General features: G+C 43.9%; 1 pseudogene; it reads right to left on the reverse strand.

Moving 5' to 3' along the window:
- Positions 1–1,032: 1,032 nt before the first annotated feature.
- Positions 1,033–2,127, reverse strand: LOC143390262 (atypical chemokine receptor 3-like; annotated as a pseudogene).
- Positions 2,128–16,740: the final 14,613 nt, after the last annotated feature.

Genomic DNA, 16,740 nt, shown 5'->3' on the forward strand with positions numbered 1-16,740 from the left:
GTCTGCTAAGAATGTGAAAGCAGCACTGCCTTCAACTCTCAGCAGGGATTGCATGAGGGGATGTCACACTGGTGCTAGGAGCAGAGGAGCCCTGGCCAATCCAGGCTCACATTTCCTGCATTTCTGCCTCCAGATATCTCACTCCCCACCACCTGAAGAGCTTCTAAAACACGCTCAGCACTTTGAATGTTGTGCCTTCCATGCCACTCACCCACACTAACCCTCCAGTTTGCTCTGTGGCAGTTCTTTCTTTATTCTTGCTCAGCTTGATTGTGTGTGCCAGGTGTGTCCACATAGCAACATCATGAATGCCACCTCAATGCTGGGCACACTTTCCGGAATGAACTTTTAGGAAACAATGTTCTTTATTAAAGAAACAACTTACAGACTAAGAGAACTCTGTTCATTGTATGCACAGGTTTGTAGCCTGTAACAGTCTTCTTTTGTTTTAAATGTAACTCTGCAAAACTATTAATGTTCCAAAAAGCATTACGAAGCCATTTTTGTTCCATATCCTGTGCAAATACAACCCATTAAAGAGCTATAAAACTTTTATAAAGAACATATCTCAGTGAAGAATGGTATACATTTATATATATGCATATACATGTATATAAATACATAACTTTAAATTAGTTAAAAATGACACCCTTAGTAAAACTAAAGTCAAACTAATCTTAAAACTAAAGCAATCTGAATATGTCAGGATTATACCTCCCTTGCAATATTTAAAATACATTTAACTTTTCAATACTTTTTATGCAGTATGCCAATAGTGAGAAAATGAAGACTTAAATACAATTCAACATATAAAAATTTCAGGAAGAGCAGAAGGTTCTATTGTATAGATGTCCAGTCAAGCATTTCCTGAAGCTGACTTTGACACACAGCACTGGACAGAGAGTAAGATGCACAATGTCACACCTTCTCCTCTTCATGTCACCTGGGCATCAAACCCAAAGCTCCCTTGCTCTCTTATGAAGACCATAAGCCATGTTCACAAGCTCCATGATGTGCCCTCTGCACAGCAGGTCATTTGGAGTTTTGCTTCAGCACCAAGTACTCTGTCTCTAAAACTCTGGAGGTGTTGGTGAGCTGGGTGAGGCCTTTTTTTGCAGAATACTGGAAGGTGAAGGCCTTCATCAGCTTGTATCTGTACTTGTGGTTGATGAAGCTGTAGAGCACAGGATTGATGAAGAAGTGCACCAGGGACAGGCACTATGTGACATGTACTGCTGTGAAGAGCGTGTTCTCCAGCTGGTAGGTGAAGGGGAGGTAGTGCAGGATGGAGAAGATGTCCAGCAGCACTGTCACGTGGTAGGGGAGACAGCACACAAGGAATACCACCACATAGGAAAAGATGATCTTCCAGATACTCTGATTCTCCTGATCACCAGAGGCAGAGATGGCCCTGGAGAGCAGGAAGTAGAAGACAGTGATGATGGAGAAGGGGACAATGAAGCCCAAGACAACAGAGACAAGCTCCATGCCAATCAGCCACTCCTTGATGCTGTGCTCAGGGTAGAACAACCAGCAGGAGGTCTCGTTGTTGGGAGCAAACACCATGGTCTTCAGGTAGTAGGTGTCAGGCAGAGACATGCACAAGGCCAGCAGCCACACCAGAATGCACACGATGTGGTGCACCATCTTCTTCCTGTGGCTGGAGGTGCTGGTGAAGTAGGTGATGGAGAGTAGCAGTGGATGCTCATGCACGTGAGGAAGAAGAGGCTGCCAAAGAGGTTGACAGAGAAGATAAGGTGCGTGACCTTGCAGGTAAGCTCGCCCATGGCCCATGTGCCACTGGTTGTCCTGCACCAGGCTGACCACATAAATGGGGATAGTGATGACCACCCACAGGTCCGTGATGGCAAGGTTCAAGATGTAGCAGTGGGTGTCATAGCCTGTGGTCTTGGCCTGGATGTTCACCCAGACCACAGAAGAATTGGCAATCATGCCAATCACGAAGATTAAAATGTAAATGAAGGAAAGTGTGTAGAGCAGGAGGCTTTTGTGGAGCATTGTGGGGCACTGCACTGTGTCGATCTGGATGCAGTTGCTGCTGTTGCATGGCCAGCTGATGTCAGAGAAGTTTCCTGGCTCTGTGTAGTCAAAGAGATGCAGATCCATGATAGGGGGAGTGAGAAGGACCTACAGCAACCCAGAGAGATGGGAGAGAGAAATCACTTATCAGGGAACCTCAACTTCCACTCAAAACACTTTTCTGGGGTCCTAATAAGACCCAGAAATTTTGCCCAAGTTCTGAGGTGTCTCATAAAGAAAGGAGAAAAGAAATCAATCGCACAAGAACTGTGTCACATAAACAAACAGCCAGAGTCTTGTTGACAGAGTGTCCAAAGACAGACACAATGTTGGTTTTCTATCCTTCATTGTCTGTCTTCTCCAGACACCATCATCCTGGCTGTGCCCAGAGTGTGAAATCAACATGGTACAGGGCCAAAGAAACATCAGGCTGCTGAGCCTGGCCACAGCAGTGCTGGAGGCCTGCTCCTTCTCAACAGGGAATCGTGATTCCCCCATGAATGGCAAGTTGGTCTACCCCTGGAATGCTGAATTATAAGCATGCCACTTCAGTGTTTGGATGAGAGTATTTAAAATTCTCAACACAATTTGCATTTTAAACATGACTTAGCACTTATAACATTTCTGGAAACCTCATGTGCAAACCTAGATCATTAGCAACTTCACTTAAACCAATAGGCCACTTGGAGCTTGGCCAGCATGTGTGTGATGCCCCACAGTCCAAACGCACTCCAAAACCACAGGCTGGGGGCTGTCTCTGCCACATCAGCTTTGGGAAACCAACCAGCTGCCTCAGGCCCTGGCCTTTGCATAGTTTTTCATTTCTTTCTTTATTCAACTGCTTCAGAAACAAAGTGTGCCTAGACCCAAAGCACAGAGGTCACTGCCTACTGCCTTTCTGGAGGGATGATGATCTGCCAGCTTCTACCTGCTAACCCAACCTTAGGCCAGCAAGCCCCATGGTCAGCTTCTCATAGCCAGCAAGTGTTCGGTCAAAGGTAGCCTCAGATCTAGAGTGACTTTCCTCAGATTCTGTGAGAGCTGCCAGGAGCTATCCTTGAGTGTCCTTGTGTACCTTGATAGCCCTGAAGTCCTTCCAGGATGTGGTACCCCCCTCAAACCTCACTGCATGCTGTGTGGAGTGATAGACAGCGACACCAGACCTGACTTGTCCCCTCTATGTACGTGGCAGTTCTGTCACTTGCCACAGGTGGTGACTAGGTAAAATTCAGGCTACCATGTGTTACTCAAAGTGACTCCATGTTACACATAGCAACTTCTGCAGGATCCAGGAAAAGATTCAGTGTGTGCCAGGTGGCCTTGCCAACTGTTTCAGAAACCAAAGCAGGAACATTCCAAGGTTGGAATTATGGCTCCTCCACCCAATAGTGTCCAACATAAGATGTATTGGTTATCCTGACTGTGTCTGCTGCACTAGGACAGCTTCACCCACCTCAGCATTACCTTAGGGACAAAGGGCCTATCCCCAAATATGTAGGGGAATACATATTACTTAATGACCTGTCACCTGCAACTGTCCAGGCAAAGCAATTAGCTTCTCCTCTTTAGCAGAAATGCAAAACCTCATCTTGGCTCTTCTCCACATGAGAAACTGGCTTTTACTGTTGCATAACCTCCACCCCCAAAGAGGGCCCAGGAGCCCACAGAGGGCATGCAGCTGAATCAGGCCCTCCTTAGGAAAGCATGGAACAGAGTCCCTAACTATGGAGGACACCTGCTGCTTACCTCCACAGCCTCAAAACTTATCAGGTGGCCCACTCCTGAATCCCAACCAGGGAGACTATGGGAGGCCTGGCAGCTCCCTCTGTGTGAGGTAGGGGATGGAGGTGGTTGTAGGATCCCCTCCTGGTGGTCCAACCCAGGCTCCATGTGCAGATAGAAGGCCTGAGCATCCCAGGGTAGTGATATACCCTCTGCTCTACAACCGCATCACCGGCCCAGCAGCCAGGAAGTCCCCACAGCCCAGTGACCTCCAGTGTTTGGAAGCTGACATTCAGGCACATGAGGCCACTCACAGGGGGCAACATGGAATCAGGACAAACAAACCCTCATCAGCAGATGTCCTGTCCTAAGACAGCTTCAAGGATTTCAAAAGGATATCTGCCTAGCAAGGCTGTGGAGGGTGATGCTAGAAGATGGGCTTCTGGCCTCCCGGACTGTACTCGGTTTATCCAGCCAGCCCCAAGCTGCCCTGAAGATACTCCTGCCACCTCCCCTAGGACACAAAGTTTCTGCGCAGACCCTCACCCTGCACTTGTGAACCCAGATGGATGCTGCCCCTGCTCTTTCACATGGCTCCAGTGCAGAGGCCCCTGGTAGCAGCCCTGCTTCTTCCTTCCCATTTCCTTAAAATGAAACACATTTGCAGTTTGACTTAGTTTAAGGTATTATTTCTCCCCCAAATCTCATCTGCTCTCATAGTCACTGGAAGTAGAGGAGCCCCACAGGCATGGAAACCCAAGAATGCTCTGTTAGAGGTAGCTGTGGCAATTCTCTGCCCTACTGGTATAGCCTGGGTACTTGGCAGGGACAGAATTAAATCCTAGAGCTCAAAGAAATGAAGGACCCTGAGCCTTTGATAGCCTGCACTAGGATTTTAACCCATGTGCCACTCCCTCACACCTGGGATGCTTTTCTGGCCTGACCTCCCTTTCCTGCCAGGGCATGCACACTGTGGCCCTGGTGCAGTCCAATGAGAATGGTCCCAGACAAGGGCAAGGGACAGAATAAGAGAAACCTCCTCCTGGGGCTGAGCAATGTCCTTCTAGGCCCCTCCAGATTCCCCCAAATCAATTCTGACACATCCCTTGCACCTGGCAGCTGGGAACCTCCAGTATCCTGCAGGCCAGAGTAGACTTGGACAATGGGAAGGCTCAGGGACTCTGATCCAGCCCTGTTGCTTCTGCCTCTGCCCTCTGGGCCTGGAGTCTCACAGTATTTCTGGGACAGGTGGGCCACCCTGCAGTCTCACCCTTCTCTCCCCTCAGGGGTTGGGAATGGCACCACCATGGGAGATGTGGAACAGAGACACAGCTGTTATTGCCCAAGATTGAAGCAAGCAATGTGTGAGTGTGTGTGTGCACAGGGAGAGAATGAGTGAAGGAGAGAGCATAAGAGAGAGCAAACACACATGCTATGTATGTCCTCATCAATAGAATGTAAAAGACTCTTTTAAAAAATTTTTTAAGAGAGAGAGAGAGAAAGAGAGAGAGAGAGAGAAAGAGAGAGAGAGAAATTTTTAATATTTATTTTTTTAGTTTACGGTGGACAGAACATTTTTATCTTATTTGTATGTGGTGCTGAGGATCGAATCCAGTGCCCCGTGAATGCCAGGCCAGTGCGCTACTGCTTGAGCCACATACCCAGCCCTAAAAGACTCTTTGTTGATTATATATTGTAGCAGAAATCCAAGAATGTCAAAACTATTATTACAGAGGAAAAATAGGGGATTAAAAATTTATTTGATTAGCTTTTCTCTTCCTTTGCCTTCACCCCTCTCCTAGTTCTGAAGTGACCCTTTAGAATCTATATTAATCAGATTTTCTGATAAAAAATCATCTTAAAAGGAGGAAAGATTTGTTTCTGCTTTGTTTCAGCCCATGGTGGCTGGGATCTGTTGCTTGGGGCTTGTGGCAAGACAGAATATCATGGCAAAGAGAATGTAGTAGAACCAAACTGCTCATTTCATGGCTGCCAGGAAAGAGAGAGAAAGGGAAGGGTTGGAGTTGGGTCCAAGTATAACCTTTAAGGGCACAAACCCTATTACTTCACTTCCTTCAACTAGGTCCTCCTCCTACAGGGTCCACCTCCTGGAAGTAGTGCCATCAGCTGGGACCAAGCCTTCAGGATATGACACTTTTGAAGGACAATGGAGATCAAGCCATAATAAAATCCTGTAAGGATATAGCCTAAAAACCATTTGAAAACTCAATTCCACAATATTTTTAGAGTATCCTACAATATGTTCATATTCTGATTTAAATTATTATAGAGCAAGAAGGGGCTGGACATATAGCTCTGTAATAGATTACTTGCCTAGCATGCTTAAGGTCCTGGGTTCCATCCCTAGTGCTACAAAAAGAAACAAGGAAAGCTCAGTGCTTCACGAGGTAGTTGTCTAAATCTGAACAACTCCAGACATTAATGATCCTAATACTACCTAATGAAGTAAAGAGAACAAGTGTCTTCCATGTGGAAACCCTTCAAATGCTTGAAGTCAACTATGTTATCTCATTTCAGCCTTCTTGAAGTTGATATTTTAACTCATTCAAAAATCATTTTCGTACACCTACCATACACACTATGTAACATTAGTGTCTGATATGATTTTTATAATGCAATCCTGGCAGGATTTATAATCACTGAAATATCTGTTTTAAAAAAAATGGATGTTTTCCTTCTTTTTTAAATACTCTTTAAAAACTTAAAAAATTACTGGAATTATCTGTTTCTTAAATACTTGGTAGGTTTCTCCATGAAACTGTCTTTTTTTTTAATGCTACTAGACATTTTTCAACTCTTATTTTATGGAAAGTTGTACATTTAGATTACACACACACACACACACACACACACACACACACATAAGTCATAGAAACAACTGTATTCATGAAGGGTTCATTCATAATCCCACCAGTTTGTCTTTAATTTTTGTCTTCTGGCAATACCAGAATTTTCCTAATGGCCAAAAAGTTAATTCTTTGTGCATAATTCTCAGTGCCTTCTAGTTTCATCTTTTAACACTGCCTATCTTAATCTCTGTACTTCAACAATCAACTGCCTATAATTTATGTCACTCTTTGTCTTCTTTTATGCTTTTATGCCTTTTATTCACATTGTTTTATTTGCCAGAATTGCCTTGTATCTACATATCATCACACTGTGCTATGTTGTCCTTTTTCAATATTAGGAGCATCTTTTCCAGATCACCTTATTTAATTTGGATTAGTTATCCCTCCTCTTCTCTTAGAATAATGATTTATAGCAAGCGATTTCTAATGCAGGGTCCTCAAAATCATGCCTCCCTGCTGACAAAAAAAAAATCATTCTCTCCAATTTCCTACTATCATGAAAGCTACAAACTGTTTTGGTTGATTTTAACTTTTATCCCTTTCAGTGCCTAGGGGACTGAATGAGGAATTCCTCAAGTCTAGCCCATTGTATTATTTATTTTGTTGTTTTTTGTTTGTTTGAACCACATCCCCATTTATTTTATGTTGAGACAGGATCGCACTAAGTTGCTGGGGTTGGCCTTGAACTTGTCTCAGTCTCTAGAGAGTCTGGGATTAAAGGCAATCAGTACTTCACCCACTTTTTTATTATTAATTTGACACTGAAACTTAGTTCACAAATCTGGCTAAGTTAAGGAGGTAACCTTGATGAATTTTCCCTTCTTGATGCTCATTCAGAGGCACTGAATGTCACCTATTCCCAGGAGACAGAATCCCATCTTCCTCATGCTTCCCAAGTTGTTGCCTGTCCCCTAGCATGATGGAAAGTCATTTAACTAGTTACTTCATTTTGATTATTTTTGTTATGTTTATCTTCATCACCAAAAATACATAAGCTACCAGTGTTTTCTATATGAACACAGAAGCAGTAGATCTATTTTATTAACATATTAGAACAGAATGGCAATCTTCCTTGCTGCAAACATAGCTGACAATCTATCATAACCATCTGAATGCCTCTATTTGAGTTCATGGCATGAATCACAAAATAGGAACTAGTAAGGAAAATATTTTTCAGTTTGAGATTTCCGTGGAGAAGAGCTTCACCGAGCATCCTTTCCCCTTACATACCACACAGATGGCCAAGTTCTGATGCATCCTGCACAGCCTGGCTTCAACAGAACCATAAATATTAGCATGTACTTACACATGAGATTTTGGCCTGAACATTGTATGCCAGTGATATTATGCAACATCCAACAATAACAATCCACATAGGAATTCCAACATTCTCTTCAAGCAAAATATTTGGCATTAAATTTAGAGCACGTTTACAATTTCTACTTAATGATATGGCTCATACGTGTTTTACTCTGAGAATATAACATTCATGGCTTACAGTTTTCATTTCTTGTCACCTTTAATAGAAGAGTTTATCAATTTCACATTGAAAGGCAGTACTTTTTATTTGTTTTATGAAATTCTTCGTACTTACCAAAGTGCTGCTTTGACAATTACCAAAAGCATACAGTGGTTTGGGACAAAGTCAGTGACCCAGAAATTCATGCTCATAAAGTTCAAGATGCCGGTTCTCTGCCCACAGCTGAACTCAGAGTCCGCCCAGCCTGCACCCACCCTAAGCTACCCAGGTAGGGACCCTGGTCTGTGCACACCTAAGCCCATCAAGGAGGCACTCCAGGCCTGCGCCCAACCGGCCCCTGCAGTACCTGTGTCCATGCCCATGCCCATTCCCACATACCTTGACCTGGAACAGGTACAGCTGGAACACCAGGAGCCGGGGTCCTGGGTGCCCATATGGGCAGGGACCCAGCAGCTGCCACTTGGTGGGAAAGATCCCAGCCAGGCAGTGACATGGGTTGAGGTTCAGCAGCCTGGGCCTCAGAAACGGCCTAGAGAAGTTGGGGAAAATGCTTAGCTCAACCCATGCCACCTGCACTGGTAGCTGCTCTCACCTTAGGCTGGAAAGAAAGATCGCTTGCCCACACTCCTGCCTCCAGGTGGGGCCTCCACTCCCACCTGAGGAAGATTAGCAGAGAGAGGCGGCTTAGCACTGGACACGCCCCCTCGTGCAAGGCTATTTTCAAACTCACCAGGCCTGCCCGCCTGCAATTTCCCTGTCTCCCGTGCTGGCTGCAACCCCTGTGGACCTGCGACGGATACTGCAGCCCGCTTGGTCTGGGTACGCGCTCTGTGGATAGGCTCCAGCGTGTTGAATCCCTGGTACAAAAACAAAAGAAAAGAAAAGTCTACCATGTGACTTATTGTTACATTATAATTTTTATTTTGTGATAAGGTCTCACTATGCTGTTCATGTTGGCTCTGAACCTAGCTCAGCCTTCTCAGTCACTGGGATTACAGATGTAAGGCACCAAGAAAAGGATGTAGGTTCATTTCAGGATATGTTGGTTAATGTTAGACTCTGTAAAGTCAATTATGTGTGCTAAGTATTTGAGAGTGACCACTCCAAGAACAGAAATATTTGAATACATTTAAACATAGCCAAATGATATTCCATTGTGTAGAATCTCAGTAATGAGAATATGTGCTAGATAGAATATACAAAACATGGATGAGAAGGAGCAGCTCCAATGTCGGTTAAGCCCTGAAAAGGAGAAAGAAAAATGGGCTGGAAGAACATCAGGCTGTGTGAAAAACTGTAATTCTTTAAAATATTCATAATTGTTTGACTTCGTGTCATGTCATGCATGCCTACATGTATGAAATATCTGGTGCTTAGAAGTTTTTTAAAAATAATTAATTTGAATAGTTTAAAATGTATGTGGTTATCATAATGTGAACAAAGGAGCCACAACCCAAGAAAGGACTAAAATTTACTAGGACAATTCCTGTAGCACTGACACACAGGAAGCCTGGGGATTAAGGGCTAGGAGGACCGCATTTTGTCTGGGGTGGTAAGGACAGAGAATATACCCTGGAGGAATATGGCCTGCACCAATACTGGAAGATGTTTGATAGAAGAGCAAGGAGCAAGCACCATGCCACACCACCTAGATGCAAGGGTGGGCATTTCACAATGGCCTATGGCTGGGTGTGGCTAGAAAGTGCTGCAGAGTAGATTACGAACCTGGCTGACAAGCCCTGGGAAGAGCCCCAGTGCTGTGCTCAGTAATCTTGAACGGGGCACATTTCTGGAGTGCTCACCCTGTGCCAGGAGGCAGGCAGTGGCCTGCACATGCATTCTATCTCTTATTTTCCCAGAAGTCCTTTGACATGGCCACTGTCACTCCAATATCACAAGCAAGAACACTAAAGCTATGAGAAAATGGGTGTTATAAATCCCACAGCACCCAACAAACAATAACAGGCACAGTTCTTATGTAGGAGTCTCAGAGAACACTACTTTCACAGAGTGTGACCTTCAGGTGATGTGCAGAAGTGAAACAGGAGAGCCACAGGCAGACTTGTCACACACAAAGCCCTGTTCAAGACTTATTGCTGAGTATTTCTGCAAGGAAAGGAAGGAGATACACTTCAAAATCAAGAATATCACAGAGATTGCTGGACACCAGAGCAAAAAGGGTGGATGTCTGTACTTTTTCAAAGGCAATACTTGTTCTATTACATGTAAAGCTTAGAGATAAGACTGGCAGAATTATAGGAAATATATGTAAATAAACTTGTCCTTATTAAAATTTCAACAAAAAAAACTTAGACTACTGACATATCATTAAATGAGGTCCATATAGACTGTTTTACTTAAATATATAGCCCTCATAGCAATTAAACAAGTTAGTCACAAAAGTTCCTAGTTTGTTGTTCTCAAGTGATAGTCAAACCAGGTGACAATTTTTTTAATTATGAAGAGATGAGATATAAAGTATGCAATAAAAATGAGAAGAATCAGCATGAACAAGAGAATGTACTGCATTAAAAGACAGCTTTTCCAGGTGAGCATTAGCACATTTTTCACTTCATGGCAACATGTCTATTGCATTTAAGTTCTGCTGAGAAGAACCACAGATACATAACACATTTGAGGTTTGCAACAGGATCTCAGAACTGACAAATGTCACCTATTACTCAATATTAGAATTTTCAATTAGCAAAACATATGAATTATAAATAGGAAGAAAAGTCAAAGGATAAGTCCAGGCTCCAAATTTTACTACTAATTCAATTAAAAGAATTATAAGAAGTAAACCATTTTAAGAAAGTTTCCAATTTCTTATAATTAAACTTAAACTGATTGTTTTTCACACCAAAGGTAAATAAATTTCATCTTCTAAAAATAAAAAGTGATTTTGACTGCCTTCTAGGCCTCACACTCCTTGACCTCCATGCAGTACTTAACAGTGTGAACCAACATTTTGTTTTTGCAGTACTGGGGATTTAATCCAGGAGTTTGCACATGCTAGGTAGGCACTCTATCACTCACACACATAACTAGTCACAACACATACTTTTAAAATCTCCCTTTTCCCTAAATGCAGAAATGACATAATTATTTATCTTGCCTTCTAGTTCAGACTTTATTTTGCACTGTACTGATGCTGTAACTCTTCCTCTGTATCCTAAATGTTCAACCTCATTCTTATCTTCCGTAAAGATTCACTCTTATCCTGATTGTCATTTGAAAGTCCTCCTTACATGTTTGGAAAGGGCATTGTCAATTTAATACTCAAAACACCCTTCTGCATGTCAGGTGTTTCTCCCTGTGTCTCCCCTCTCTAGTAGACAGTCTTCCCTCTATAGGACACAGCCTCTGCTGAAGAGATTATTTTCACAAAGGGTGATTTTTATTCCATGTAAAAACAATGGGGTCAGCAATGGATCAGACAGGTGCTTTCAAAAGGGTCTGAGTAACATCACCTTAAAAGTAAGATAAAAATATAGATGAAAAACTCTTCAAACATTTATGTACTTACTCCAAAACCAAAAACTACTAGCCCCAGGAGAGGCACAGTGGCACACACCTGTAATTCCAGGAGCCTAGGAAGCTGAGTCAGGCAGATTGCAAGCTCAAAATGAGCCTCAGCAACTTAGTGAGACCCTGTCTCTAAAGAAAAAAAATGTAAAAAGGGATAGTGAGGTGGCTCAGTGCATAATCAACTCTGGGTTCAATCCCTAGCACCAAAAAAAAAGTCACAAAAGCATTTCCCTAGGTCATATGCAGCTCTAGATAATGTAATGATGACTTTAGTTGTGGAGTATTGCATTTGAGTTATGGTAGGTTGAATCAGACCCAAGGTTAAATATGAGATACTTGTGAATCCATTTGTTTAGTAATGATAGCACCAAAGAACTGATGAAGTTACAAGGTAGAAAAGGTCACAGGTGGAACCTGGAGAACATCTACACATATGTGGCAGAAAAGAAAAGGAAAAATCAAACTTGGCTAGTTAATGTCATCTTACACATTAATTCAATAAAAAACCTCAGCTCTAACTGGTTGAGCATGCAATGTCCTGAAGTCTCTAAGAAAGACAATCTGTGGTCTGAAGGAGTTTATTTATGTTTAACACTAGACAGAAGCTTCCAAGTACTACAACAAAGATTTAGAAAAATGCTATAAGACATAAGAGGTTATTCTAGCTGGGTGAAATAGTGAAAACCTGTGAAGGAGAAAGCATCTTCCTGTTCCTTCAAAGGGAGAAAAGTTATAAGCAAAGGAAAGATAACAGAATAAGAGTAAACAATAACCAGTAACAGTGTGGTGGGGTTTTTACATTATTTAAGCCAATCCTAGCAACTACTGTCATTCAAAAAAAAAAAAAAAAAAAGAAAGAAAGAAAGAAAGGAAAGGGATAATTTAAAAGGCCATGTGCAGGCGTGCAGACCAGCAAGTGGTTGTGGAACGCAGGATGGCACTCTTCTTTAACCGCCTGTGGACCTGTTTTCCCTTATGTGAAAATCTAAACACATTGAGCACTCACATCAATGTTAAGATTTTCAGTTGAAGATAAAAGATCATTTGGAATGGGCACATACCTCCTGTATTTAGAGTTTCCAATTATGGAATTTAATTGTTAAATACAGAGTTAAGTACTGTAAAATATTCAAGTGCCAGTTATCAGGGTCAGTAAATGTTCTGGGTAAGCATTAAGTCTGCACTCTACAGCAATTCTTACACGAAGAATTTCTTTTATCACTCCCAATACAATTGGGAGTGGTAAAAGAAAAACCAAGGATAAATGATTTTGTTTCAGGGATTTCATATTGAAAAGACTGCAGACCTATTCTACAACAATCATACTTCCAGAAAGGTGGACAAACATGAAACTATCCCTCTTACAACTGTTCAAAGACAATTGGAACAACAGAATACTGTGAACAACTTATCACCCAGGCATATCCACAGATTGAGGCACTGCAGAAAGGGCAAGAGAACTCTACCTGCTAATGCCTGGGGACCAGAATCTCACGCAATTAAAGCTCACCATGTGGGCCCTCCCTGCTCCGCCGAGTATCCGAGACTGCACCCACCCTAGGTCACCCCGGCAGCACCTGCGACCACCCTAGTCCAGGCCAGCAGCCCCCCAACCTGGGCCCACTGTAGGCCACCCAGGCAGCACCCCGAAGAGTGCCCACACTAGGCCACCCTGGCAGCACCCATTCTGTGCCCATCCAAGCCCAATGAGGAGACGCCCCATGCCTGTGCCCAGCTGAGACCACCATATCTGAGCCCAGAGCAGGCTCGCACCCTCCCAGTGGCGCCATCTCCACGGCCACCTACCTTACCCTGCAACAAGTGGTGCTGGAGCGCCAGCCTTGCCCAACATCTGCAGCCACCAATGAGGGTCTTGGCTGCCACACAGGGCCCTGTGGGTCAGCACCAGTGTCGCAGCCAGCCCACCAGCTCAGGGGTCGCCACTCTGCCACTGACCACAGAGAGGAGAGCTCATCACTAGTGGTCCTTTCATCCTGTCCACTGCAGGTGAACATGATCCATGCTGCCAATTCTGAGGAACACACCATCCACATGGCTGCCCAACCACACTCTGTCACCCTAAGCACTGATTTTTTGTTTTCCTGTCAGGCCACAATCTGCTCAGTCCTCAACCATTTGCAGGAATGTCACAGGAGGCATCTAAGTGCAAACACCACAGGTCTTAGGAAGATGTCCCTGTCCCACCTGGCAAGGAGCATGGCAGCACAGTTCCCATTCCCCATCACACTTGAGGATATGATTGCCTGCCCACATCCACAGTGACCCAGCAAGTTTGAGACCATGCAAAGCTGTTCTTGGTGCTTTCTACCCTCTGTAGGTCAGGTGGAGTATGCCAACCTAGGATAGCTAAGATCAGGTGGGTAGCGTTTATCTGGGTGACCTCTCTGCAGTCCTCTTTGTCCTTTTGCTCCCTTGACAGTCTTCTGATTACTGCCACCATGGTGATTGTTGTTTGCATCTAATTCATGGTGTTTTAGATAATCCTGGGGGTGTTTCAGATCTGGGCTACACATCAGTGAATCATGTGCGACCAGGACACAGGGAAGAAGAATGAGATGGACGGTGATGACTCTTCCTTGACCATCACCATGAGCTCCAAGAGATAGGAGCAGACATGGCCCCAGGCTGCAGAACACTGCAGGGCAGGCTCCTCCATGTTCAGGTGCCTGTGCCTTATAACCACAAAACTCAGAGAGCTTGGATCCTCAAATCCATCGGGGGGTAATCTGAGGCTCAGTGAGGCCTTACTGAAATTCATACAACATAGTAAGTGTAACTGCAGAGATGAGCTGGCTCCAGGCTGGTGCTCCTCCCACTCTATGCAGAGAGAGTGCTCCAAGGAGGGAACTGAGCATCCCCATCCAGGAGCTCTCTGAATGCCTGGACTCTGTGGAGTGGCCACTCCCAGTGAGGCCTAGGCCCCTATCTCTGGGCAGTCTCCCTCACTGGGGAGCATCTCCCTTCTGCTGCTGCTCCTAGGAGGTGGACACTGGATGACTTGGCCATGAGCTGGACTCTCACCTCCCTCTCTTTGCAGACTGACCAGGACCAGCACAGTGGTGAGGAGGAGGAAGAGGAAGAGCAGCATGAGTTTTGAGAGGAGGAGGAGGAGGAAGACATCACTACTGACCAGTAGGAGAGCTTCAAGGAGAAGGAGGTTGGCCCTGTCCAACCAACATCAGCAGCTGAAGTGGGAAAACTCCACACTCAGCTACTGAGTGCAATCTGGAATCTTGCATCCCCACCTCAGAATGTCTGCTACCCATCTCCCAGCCAGTAGGTCCTTCATGTAGAAAATATCTTCAGCCAGCAGGTCTGCAGACTCCCATTGCTAATTATCCTCCCATGCCCAATGTGTGGGACTGTAGGCTCCCACCATTTGCTCACCCCTGCTGGATCTCTTTTCCCCAAAGCCAGGAGCTGACTTTTCCTCCCTGCCACCTCCTGCCAGCACAGGGGCTGCAGCACCCCACACTCCTGCCATCCAGTGAGTTGCCCACCTCTTGCACCTCCAGAGTAGTTGGAGTGACTAGACTAGCTGACAAAGAGTAAAAATTAGTAATCATTTTTTCTTTCTTGAAGGTCTTCATTTTTTTTCCAAACTAGTGCTTTTACAAGTGGTAAAAGGCGGTTAACAAGTAGTTAATCAACTGACTTTTTACTACTTGTTAAATACATTGGAATTGTCTGTGTCCTTTGTGCTAGTGTACTCAGAACTTGGAGGTGAAGTTCAGGGACAATGCTCCTGTTCCCTCCCTCTTGGGAAACCAGGAAGGGAGGCCTACTCACTCTGGTCTAGGCATGAGGCTATGTAGGATATGGTGTTCTTTTTGGGACCAGAACAGTGTTTTGTGTTTGAAGTCTGGAAATGGGTCTTGTCTTTGGGATTCTGCCCACTTCTAGCATTGTGTTTGGGATGGGAGCTGTGGGGTCCCTGGCCTCTCAGGACCAGCAGCTTTCTTTGATATCACCCAGGTCTTGTGTTCCTGTACTGAGGCTTCATAAATGTACATGTTCCTGCTGGGGACGTTCCCTGTGGATCATGGAAACTGACAGCTGTGGTGCAGATCACTTGACCACTTTCCACTTTGTTTTGGAGATAACAGTAGTTTCCTAAAGGATCTGCACTTATAATGGAGAAAGAGTGCTAGAATGTTCCAAAAACAGTCTGTATCTACCCCACCGCAGACCCTGTGGGATGTCCTGCAGGATGCTCCTGCATTGAGGTCAGATCCTCACTCCAATAGCCAGGATTCCTGCTGCTCTGATCCATGGGAAGGTGAAAGAGAGAAAGAAGTTGGGGCTAGAGCCACACAGAACTTTGCTCTTCATGTACATGTCAGATGCTAGACTGTAAACCTGGGAGTCATCTTGCACACTGCCCCTGTGACCTCACTGCTAGTATTAAGGATGGCTGTGCTGTTGTGTGGCTGCCCATCCACATACAGTCTGTGTAGATGTTGTATAGACAGTGGTAGAAGTTAACACAGAGAGGGTTACTCTATTTACTGAACACTTTATTATGAAAAATCCATTAAAAATTAATAGAGCAGTTCTTCCCTTCAAGAAATTTGTAATCTGATAGAGGATTTGTAAATAAATATGCATATTAATTTTATATGTATATATATATGTATATGTATGTATATATATATATATATATATATATCTCACTATGAGATACACACACACACACACACACACACACACACATATATATATATATATATATATATATATATATATATATAAAACTGTACTATGACAATGAAGCACAGAAATATTTTTAGATAACTAGTTTTTTTTTATCTTGTAAAAGAAAAAAAACATTTAAAAAAATTTAAAATGAACAGCATATATCCACAGATGTCCTCATATGGTCTGTAGTGCCTTGGTGTTCCTTCCCAGACCTCATATGGTTTGTAGTCCCTTGGTGTTCCCCTTCATGATGTACCACTCACCTCTCCTTGTTTGAACTCTACACCATTAATAAAGCACCAGTTAGCCTAAGATCCTCTCAGCTGTTTTCACTGATAATGATTGTCTCAAAAGTTCTATAGCTTGTTTCACCCTAACAGG

This window comes from Callospermophilus lateralis, unplaced genomic scaffold (assembly GCF_048772815.1).
Source record: "Callospermophilus lateralis isolate mCalLat2 unplaced genomic scaffold, mCalLat2.hap1 Scaffold_52, whole genome shotgun sequence".
In the NCBI taxonomy this organism is placed as follows: Eukaryota; Metazoa; Chordata; class Mammalia; order Rodentia; family Sciuridae; genus Callospermophilus; species Callospermophilus lateralis.